The following is a 9,590-nucleotide window of genomic DNA, read 5'->3' on the forward strand; positions in this document are numbered from 1 at the left end:
TTTCCTCAAGACAAGGGGCCCACTGCCTTAAAGTGTAGGATAAATGTGTGATTTGCTAGAAATCCTAGGACAAGCTGTTTAAGTGTTTTATCCTGAGATTGCGGGTGGGGATTTTTCCCCTGATGGAACTATTTCTTTTCTTTTCTTTGAAACACAAGGCTGCCTGTAATGGCTAATGTGACCAAACTTTAATTATTTTCATCTATTGTTTGAACAACTGGGATTTTGTTTCCCTATATGAGGGCCCAAGAACATTGAAAGACAGTGAGTAGAGAATCTATGATTTCAGGACCCCAAGGGAACTCCAGCCTTTGGATTCAGAAGCAGCATCTGCAGCGACTATATATTTCTGGAGAAAAGAAATGGGTAAATTGAAAATAGAAACTGAATCACAGGTATCAAAAACAAGATAAGGGTACCAGATTAAGAGATAAAACTACTAGGTATAAAATAGATAAGCAACAAGGATATATTGTACACCACAGGGAAATATAGCTATTATTTTGTAATAACTTTAAATGGAGTATAATTTATAAAAATATTGAATCACTATGTTGTACACCTGAAACTAATATAATATTGTAAAGCAACTACACTTCAATTTAAATTTTGTTTCTAATTTTAAAAAAAGAAATGATAAATTAAACAAAACCCATTTGTGCATTTACCACTAGAGGAAACTTTGATCTAGATTAGTTTGCCTGTCTCTAGAATATTCTTAAATTTAAAGGCCAGAAAGTGTCTCAATTGCTATGGACTCCTATTTAAGTTGATGTAAGAAAGACCATTAAGCAGTCTACATAAATCCTGGAAGAAATCTCAAAGGCTACTGTGGTAGATCACTGTAATACTGTCCTCAAAGAAATCATACTTCCTATATCCACATCTCTGTAATATGTCACTTCTTCTCTTCTCATCAAGAGACAAAGTCTATTTCTTCATACGCTTGAATCTGCATTTAACTTATAAGTTTGTAAAATAAATGATTTGCCTTGACCAATAAAATGTGGCAGAAGTGAGATTGTGTGAGCCCCAGAGACTTGGTCATAAAAGGTCCTATAACTCCTGTTGGTTCTCTTTTGACACCCTGACACCACCAAGCTGTGAAGAAGCCCAGTCTAGTCTACTGGAGAACACGAGACCACCTGGAGGAGAATTGAGGACGTGTAGCCAACAGCCAGACATGTTATGGAGACATCTGGGACACCGCAGTCCTAGATGGACCATCAGATGACAGCTGGCAGTCCCATGAGGGGGCCCAGGTAAGTACAGCAGAATCACTCAGACTGCCAACTCACAGAATCATGAGGAATAATCAAGCATTGTTGTTGTTTTAAGCCACTGAGTTTTGGGGTGATTTTTTGCAGCAAGAGAAAATTAATATATCTCCCAAGAAAATCCAAATATCCGACCAAACTCTGAATGCTTTAAGTACACTAGCTCTTTAAGAAAAACTTTCCTATTTGGAAAATGAAAGTATAATCTTCATTGTCACCACTCTAATTTGCCCAAATATATTAAATAATCTCCTATGAACTAATAGTTCATAGGACTAAATCTTAAAATGATGAGATTTTCTACTTGGAAAAGGATTTTTCAAATGAAACATTGAATTGCTTTGAATTACAAATCCCTTGGTTAAAAGTAAATGCCACACGTGGACATATATACACTACTAAATGTAAAATAGATAGCTAGTGGGAAGCAGTTGCATAGCACAGGGAGATCAGCTCGGTGCTTTGTGACCACCTAGAGGGGTGGGATAGGGAGGGTGGGAGGGAGGGAGACGCAAGAGGGAAGAGATATGGGAACATATGTATATGTATAACTGATTCACTTTGTTATAAAGCAGAAACTAATGCACCATTGTAAAGCAATTATACTACAATAAAGATGTTAAAAAAAAAAAATAGTAAATGCCACACGGACAAAAAGGAAAAAAAATTAAATACATATGGATGAGTGTGTGTAAAATAATAAATTCTTAATAAAAAATTAAACATTCTTATTCTCTAAAAAAAATTTATCTACTTTAAAGTGTTCTTGGATGAGAATAAAAGAAATATTACTTTGGTTTAATAACCTCAGGGTCCCTGCACTGTTACCAGAAAAACTACAAAAGAAATACAAATGGACAATGAGCTAATGATTAGGGATCATGAAAAGGTTGAAGAGAAACTAAAAATAAATACAAAAGATTCCAGGTCTAAATTCCTTTCAAATATATTGTTGCAAATTGAAAGATATTTTAAAACCTTCTTGTCTTAAAATTTTAAAACCAAAAAAATAGAAGTTATGATGGTAAAAATAAATATGAGAATTAAATTTTAATCCAAGTTCACTCTAATCAAAGTAAATTGATATGTGAATTTTAGACATACAGGATTTCTATATATTTTCTTTCTGATTTTTCCCACGTTGTAAAATAAAAATGCAAATGTGGCATTATAGCCTATGCAAGACTTTGGACTTTTCTTTCTAAAAGCCTAGATCAGGGACTTCCCTGGCAGTCCAGTGGTTAAGACTCCGTGCTTCCAAATCAGAGGGTACAGGTGCGATCCCTGCTCGGGGAACTAAGATCGCACATGTGGCGCAGCATGACCAAAAATAATAATAATAATAAAATAAAATAAACGCCTAGGGACTTGCGCTCGTGGTCCAATGCAGGGGGCCCAGGCTCCATCCCTGGTCAGTGAACTAGATCCCGCATGCCACAACTAAAGATCCCGCGTGCTGCAACTAAGAGCCGGCACAGCCAGCTAAATAAATAAATAATATTTTTTAAACATTTTGTTAAAAGCCTAGATTAAATGAAACCTCCTAAATTACTTATAGTTGCCTTAATGATAAAATAAGTTATTACCTTTGCTATTATTAAGAGTATATAAATGTATGTAGGTGTGCACATTGGTGTTAAAAATTTTTTAATTAATATTTAAATTTATTAATTTAAATAATTAATGTCTTTATAAAATGGTTTTCTTAATCTTAGTCATCAGTACAAATTATGTAGACTACAAAGTTAGCCCATTTACACAGTCCGAGTAAAACCTTAAGATGCCACATTTCTCTGATAAGTTTGGACAATCAACAGTAATTGCATGGACTTCCCTGGTCATGTAGTGGTTGGGAATCTGCCTGCCAGTGCAGGGGATATGGGTTCAATCCCTGGTCCGGGAAGATCCCACATGCCGTAGAGCAACTAAGCCTGTGAGCCACAACTACTGAGCCTGCGCTCTAGAGCCCACGAGCCGCAACTACTCATCCCGCGCGCCACAACTACTGAAGCACTTGCGCCTAGAGCCTGTGCTCCGCAACAAGAGAAGACACCGCAGTGAGAAGCACGCCCACTGCAACAAAGAGTAGCCCCCGCTCGCCACAACTAGAGAAAGCCCACGCACAGCAACAAAGACACAATGCAGCCAAAAATAAGTAAATTTAGGGGCTTTCCTGGTGGCACAGTGGTTAACAATCTGCCTGCCAATGCAGGGGACACAGGTTCAAGCCCTGCTCCGGGAAGATCCCACATTCTGCGGAGCAACTAAGCCCGTGCACCACAACTACTGAGCCTGTGCTCTAGAGCCCACAAGCCACAACTACTGAAGCCCACGTGCCTAGAGCCCATGCTCCGCAACAAGAGAAACCACCGCAATGAGAAACCCGCGCACCGCAACGAGGAGTAGCCCCCGCTCACCGCAACTAGAGAAAGCCCACACGCAGCAACGAAGACACAAGGCAGCCAAAAATAAATAAATAAATAAATTTATTTTTAAAAAAAAAACAGTAATTGCATTGTTCATTGATGTTAGCTTCAATATAATTTCTAAATTTTCAAAATGACTTTAGAGGGACTTCCCTGGTGGTCCAGTGGTTAAGAATCCGCCTTTTAATGCAGGTGACACAGGTTCAATCCCTGGTTGAGGAACTAAGATCCCACATGCAGTGGGGCAACTAAGCCCGCATGCCGCAACTACTGAGCCCATGCACTACCAGAGAGCCTGCACGCTGCAACGAAAGGTCCCGTGTGTGGCAACTAAAACCCGACGCAGCCAAATATATAAATAAATAAATAAATATTCTTTTTTAAAATGACTTTAGAACTTTTGAATAATACAATATTGTAATAATTAGTTACTAGTTTGTATTTATCTGAAGATTTCTAAAGAAATTAAATTAAACACATGCTCATGTTTTTAATGTAATATTCACAATTTTCTGAAAAGAAAACTCTTAATAGGAAAAACAAAAGCCTTTGTAAAGTGATAAATTGCTTTTACCAAAAAATTAGAGTAAGACATTCTAACTAGTGAAAAGTTAGAAGTATTTTATGTACAAGCAAGAACAAACTCTTTTATTCAATATAGGTTCTAGATAGTACAGTATGATAAGAAAAAGATACAATAAAAGTTATAAGTACTGGAGAGAAAGAAATAAAAAGATAATTGATTTTGTATGGTATAATTAACTATGATTGTAGAAAATCTGAAAGAATCTATTTCCAGGTTAACTAAACCTACTGAATTTGTAAGAGAATTTGGCAGTTGGATATAAAATCATTATACAAAAAAAAAATCCGCATTTTCCTATACAAGAAATAAAATGTTAACATATAATTTAATAAATACATGTATTATAATAGCAAGTAAGTACCTAGAAGTGAATCTAACAATTATACAACTTTACATTAAAACAATAACAAAGATCGAAATAAATTGAAAGATACTTATACAAGTTTCAATGAAGAGAATAATCATTGTAAAGGTGTTACCTCTCTCCAAATTGATCTACAGATTAAATGCAATCCCAATTAATATCTCAATAGGCTTTCTCATGGAATTTTTTTTAACATCTTTATTGGAGTATAACTGCTTTACAATGGTGTGTTAGTTTCTGTTTTATAACAAAGTGAATCAGCTATACATATACATATATCCCCATATCTCTTCCCTCTTGTATCTCCCTCCTTCCCACCCTCCCTATCCCACCTCTCTAGGTGGTCACAAAGCACCGAGCTGATCTCCCTGTTCTATGCGGCTGCTTCCCACTAGCTACCAGTTTTATATTTGGTAGTGTATATATGTCCATGCCACTCTCTGACTTTGTCCCAGCTTACCCTTCCCCCTCCCCGTGTCCTCAAGTCCATTCTCTAGTAGGTCTGCGTGGTTATTCCTGTCCTGCCCCTAGGTTCTTCATGCCCCTTTTTTTTTTTTTTTTTTAGATTCCATATATATGTGTTACCATACAGTATTTGTTTTTCTCTTTCTGACTTACTTCACTCTATATGACAGACTCTAGGTCCATCCACCTCACTACAAATAACTCAATTTCGTTTCTTTTTATGCTGAGTAATATTCCATTGTATATATATATGCCACATCTTCTTTACGCATTCATCTGTCGATGGACACTTAGGTTGCTTGAACTTAGGTTTCTCGTGGGAGAAATTATTTGTAATACATATAGATTAGTCTCAGACTATATAAAGATCTTCTGAAAAATCAGTAATAAAAAGACAACCCAATGGAAAAATATGAAGTAGACATAAATTAGGCAATTCACAGGTGGGGAAATATGAATGGGAATAAGCATGGAAGGATGCTCAGTCTGTTTATTAAGGAAATGCAAATGAAAATCACAAAGAAGGAATTCCCTGGAGGTCCAGTGGTTAGGACTCGGCGCTTTCACTGTGGCCGGGGTTCAGTCCCTGGTCGGGGAACTAGGATCCCACAAGCCGCGTGGCATGGCCAATAAATAAATAAATAAATAAAATCACAGTGAGATACCATTTTAAAGTCACTGGAATGTAAAAATCAGTAAGTCGAACAATACCAAGTTAGAGAACAGGTTGGAATCCAACAATACTGAGTATGGGAGTGATACAGATCAGTGGGGAATTCTTACACACTGCTGGTGGTAATGGAAATTGGCACACTCAATTTTGAAACAATTAAGCATTATCTTATAAATTAAACATTCACAATTCTACTCCTTGTTATATACCCAACCAATGGGTATATATCCTACACCCAGCGATTCTACTCCTTGGTATATACCCAAAAATCTCTTGCTCATGTGCACCAGGAGACGGCAACAAGAATATTTATGGTAATGATTCATTCATTATAGCCCAAAGTGGAAACAACCTAAATATTAATCAACAGAAGAATGAATAACTTGTGAAATATTTGTGAACTGCAGCTGTGCACTGAAACATGAATGTTTTCAAAATATGTTAAATGAATACAAGCAAATCTCAGAAAACTACAACAGAACAATACCATTTTTAGAAAATTCAAAAATAAACATGCTATTGTTTAGAGAAGCATAAATGTGTGATAAAAGTATTTTGTAAAAAGCAGGATAGTGGTTACTTCTGAGGAAAAGACAGGGAGATAAAACAGAGGGAAGCACAGAGTTTCAATGTCATTGATGACATTCTTGTGAAGTTGAAAGGAATTTCATGATTGTGCTTCATAAATTATGTGTTAAGTTAAATGGAGTCTTTGTAGCAAGTGTTACATAATTAATCATTTTAAACAATGAATAAGAAAGGCTCAGTTACAATTTAGCAACTGATGGTATGTGAAAGTGAGGGAGAGTTGGGAAGGAAGGTTTCCAGTCTGAGAAACTAAAGGGGATGATGGTTTTAGTAATGATAATGAATTGCACTAGTCAGGAAAAGCTAAATGATAAAAGAGACATCACGTTAGGCCCACTTTGAGAAGGACTTGGGCCAGGACTCCATATACTCCTGGCTTCCATTCACTCCCCAGTATATCAAGCAAGGTCATGATGGCATTTTAGGTCCCTTAAAAATCTGGGTATTCTCGTTTCCCTTAGTATACGAGTACTCTGATATATAGCCATACGTCTCTTTAGAGAAGATTTGGAGAATATTCATTGAATATATTTGTGGTAGCATTGCAGGATTCCTTTTCAAGAGGACCTAGCCTCCCTTTCAATCAATAACTGACAAAGACCTTGAACCTGGGCACGGGATCATGATTTTCCTCCGTAGCGACTAACATCAGCCTGTTACATTACTTTCATTGGCTACCTACCAATGGCTCTTAGGAACACCATGGTCTATTAGTCTTCACCCTAATTTCCTATGGGTCAGGGTCCCCTGGTTTCCACCCCAACCTTACCACCTATTACAGTAATTATGGCCACCTTGCTCCTGTGGCTAAGTGTTTCCACACAGCCTCTGCTATTCCAGAATCCTGTCATCCCAATTGACACTAGGGACAACAGTTTTTAAATTAATCTTATATGGGGCTCAGTATATCTTTTTAATTGAGCCTTGAGCCCCAGGACAATTTCCATTATTCGTTTAATTTACTTATTCATTTGTTCTTCTTTTGTAATTTCTAAGTTTGATACGTTAGGTTTCCTAGATCTGTCCCCCTAAGTCCTTTGGCTTTCCCCTCATTATTATGTCTATGCTCTTATAACTTTCTATTGTTTTTGCTTGCTTTTCAGAGCATCAATTCGGTTCTCAGCAGTGATCATCCTTCTTTTGTTTCTCGATTGCATTTTTACTTAGAAAATCATGTTTATTAATCTTACGGTTACCAGGGGGAAAGGGAGGGAGGGATAAATTGGGAGATTGGGATTGACATATACACACTACTTTATATAAAATATATAACTAATAAGGACCTACTGTATAGCACAGGGAACTATACTCAATACTCTGTAATGACCTATATGGGAAAAGAATCTAAAAAAGAGTGGATATATGTATATGTATAACTGATTCACTTTGCTGTACACCTGAAACTAACACAACATTGTAAATCAACTACACTCCAATAAAAATTTAAAAAAAAAAAAGAAAATCATGTTTATTAGTCCAAAGAAGTCTTTTTGTGCTCTATTGGCATTTTCTTGAGAATCCGTGTGTGTGTGTGTGTGTGTGTGTGTGTGTGTGTGTGTGTGTGTGTGTGTGTGTTTTGCGGAGTTCTCTTCTGATTCTCTTATCAATTGGCCATGGTTGAGTTCTGCTCCAATACTCTCCTCCTTCCTCCTGCCCGTGTAAATGAAAGCAGGACCAACAAAGGTGCAGCCCCCCAGGCACCAGAAAGCAGTTCGTCAGCTGTCAGTCGCCTCTGCAATGTCACTGGTGGTCAAGGCAATCACTGCTCCATCATACTCAGTGCGGTCCCCTGCCTCTGTTGCTGTCTCTGTCACACTGCTCTCCTCTGATTCCTGGCACCGGGGTCCCTCACAAATCACTCATAAGCTCTGTAGCCAAGCTGCAGTCCCCAAAGCCACAGCCGCAGGGAGCTCCTTCCCACACCACATGACCGCTGACACGTGAGCCCTGGGCCCCCAGGAGCCTCTGTGCAGGACGGCTGCCCCACCCCCGCAGAGCTCCCTCTCCAGGAGCTGTGTTCTCCCTTCCGTGGTACCAAAAGTAGTTAAAGAAGGTCTTTGGCTCGTCCCATGGCTTTGTTCTGAAGGAGAGTGTACCCTGTGTGTCTGTCCTTTAGCAGAGCCCTCCAGAAAAGTACCTGTCCTACAGGTTTGTCTCAGGGCACTTTCTTTTGGAGAGGAAGGCAGAGTGACAAAGGATTTCAGTCCATCTTCTCCAAATAGGGAAGGATCAAAACATTATCTCCACATGCGAATCAGCTCTTTGGGCATTTCTCGATTCTCTGCCCACATTTCTAGTACATACATTAAGTCCCCTACATATGAACTTTCAAGATGCGAACTTTCAAAGATGCGAACTGCATTCACATGTCCAATCACGTATGTTAGTTCACGTGTCTGGTGTACATTGTCACGTGCACGCATCCTCCACAAGTGGTTGTGCTTTTGTGTACTTTACCATACAGTACTGTATAGAGTACAGTAGTACGGTATCTTTATTTCAAGCCCAGGATGTCCAGAAGCAAGAGGTTAGCTAGAATTGAATACAGCAAGGAACCAGAACCTGTGCCATCAACGTCAGGCGTGAGTGAAACTGCAGCTTGCCCTCCGTCTCCTACTGCTGACGATCCTTCAGCTCTACCATCTCCCACTTCCTCTCCCTCCTCCAGTCAGTAACTCTTCCTGCCTGTTCACTCGACGCCAGCCCCTGGATACCAGCTGTCGTGCTGTACTACTGTACTTTTCAAGGTATTGTACTGTAAGATTAAAATTGCTTATTTTTTGTTTGTTTTTTATGTATTATTTGTGTGAAAACTATTAAAACCTATTACAGTACAGTACTATATAGCCGACTGTGTTAGCTGGGTACCTAGGCTAACTTTGTTGGACTTAACGAACACATTGGACTTAGGAACACGCTCTCAGAATGGAACTCGTTCATATGTAGGGGACTTACTGTATTTGGTTCATTCAACAGGCATTGATTGAACTTTCATCTGTTGTGCAAACTGTGAGAAGTCAGAGGGAAGAGACAGCATGTCATGTCTAAGGAAGCATATCAGTTTCATGATGAGGAGTTGGGGGTAAATGAAATGAGAAAAAAACAGGAAGCTATCACAGTAATTCACGAGAGAGGATGAACCCCTAAACAGAATAGCAAAAGTACAAAAAACAGAAGACACTTGTGGGCTTTACTGAGGGGGTAGACCCTG

General features: G+C 38.5%; 1 long non-coding RNA gene across 1 annotated transcript; it reads left to right on the forward strand.

The window, feature by feature from the left end:
* Positions 1-372: 372 nt before the first annotated feature.
* LOC309640945 lies at positions 373-8,852 on the forward strand. The gene is made up of 2 exons (XR_014252450.1): positions 373-1,262; positions 7,483-8,852. It is a non-coding gene; the product is annotated as an uncharacterized lncRNA (long non-coding RNA).
* The last annotated feature ends 738 nt before the right edge of the window (positions 8,853-9,590 follow it).

The sequence above is a fragment of the Balaenoptera physalus genome (assembly GCF_965194825.1).
Source record: "Balaenoptera physalus genome assembly, chromosome: 13".
In the NCBI taxonomy this organism is placed as follows: Eukaryota; Metazoa; Chordata; class Mammalia; order Artiodactyla; family Balaenopteridae; genus Balaenoptera; species Balaenoptera physalus.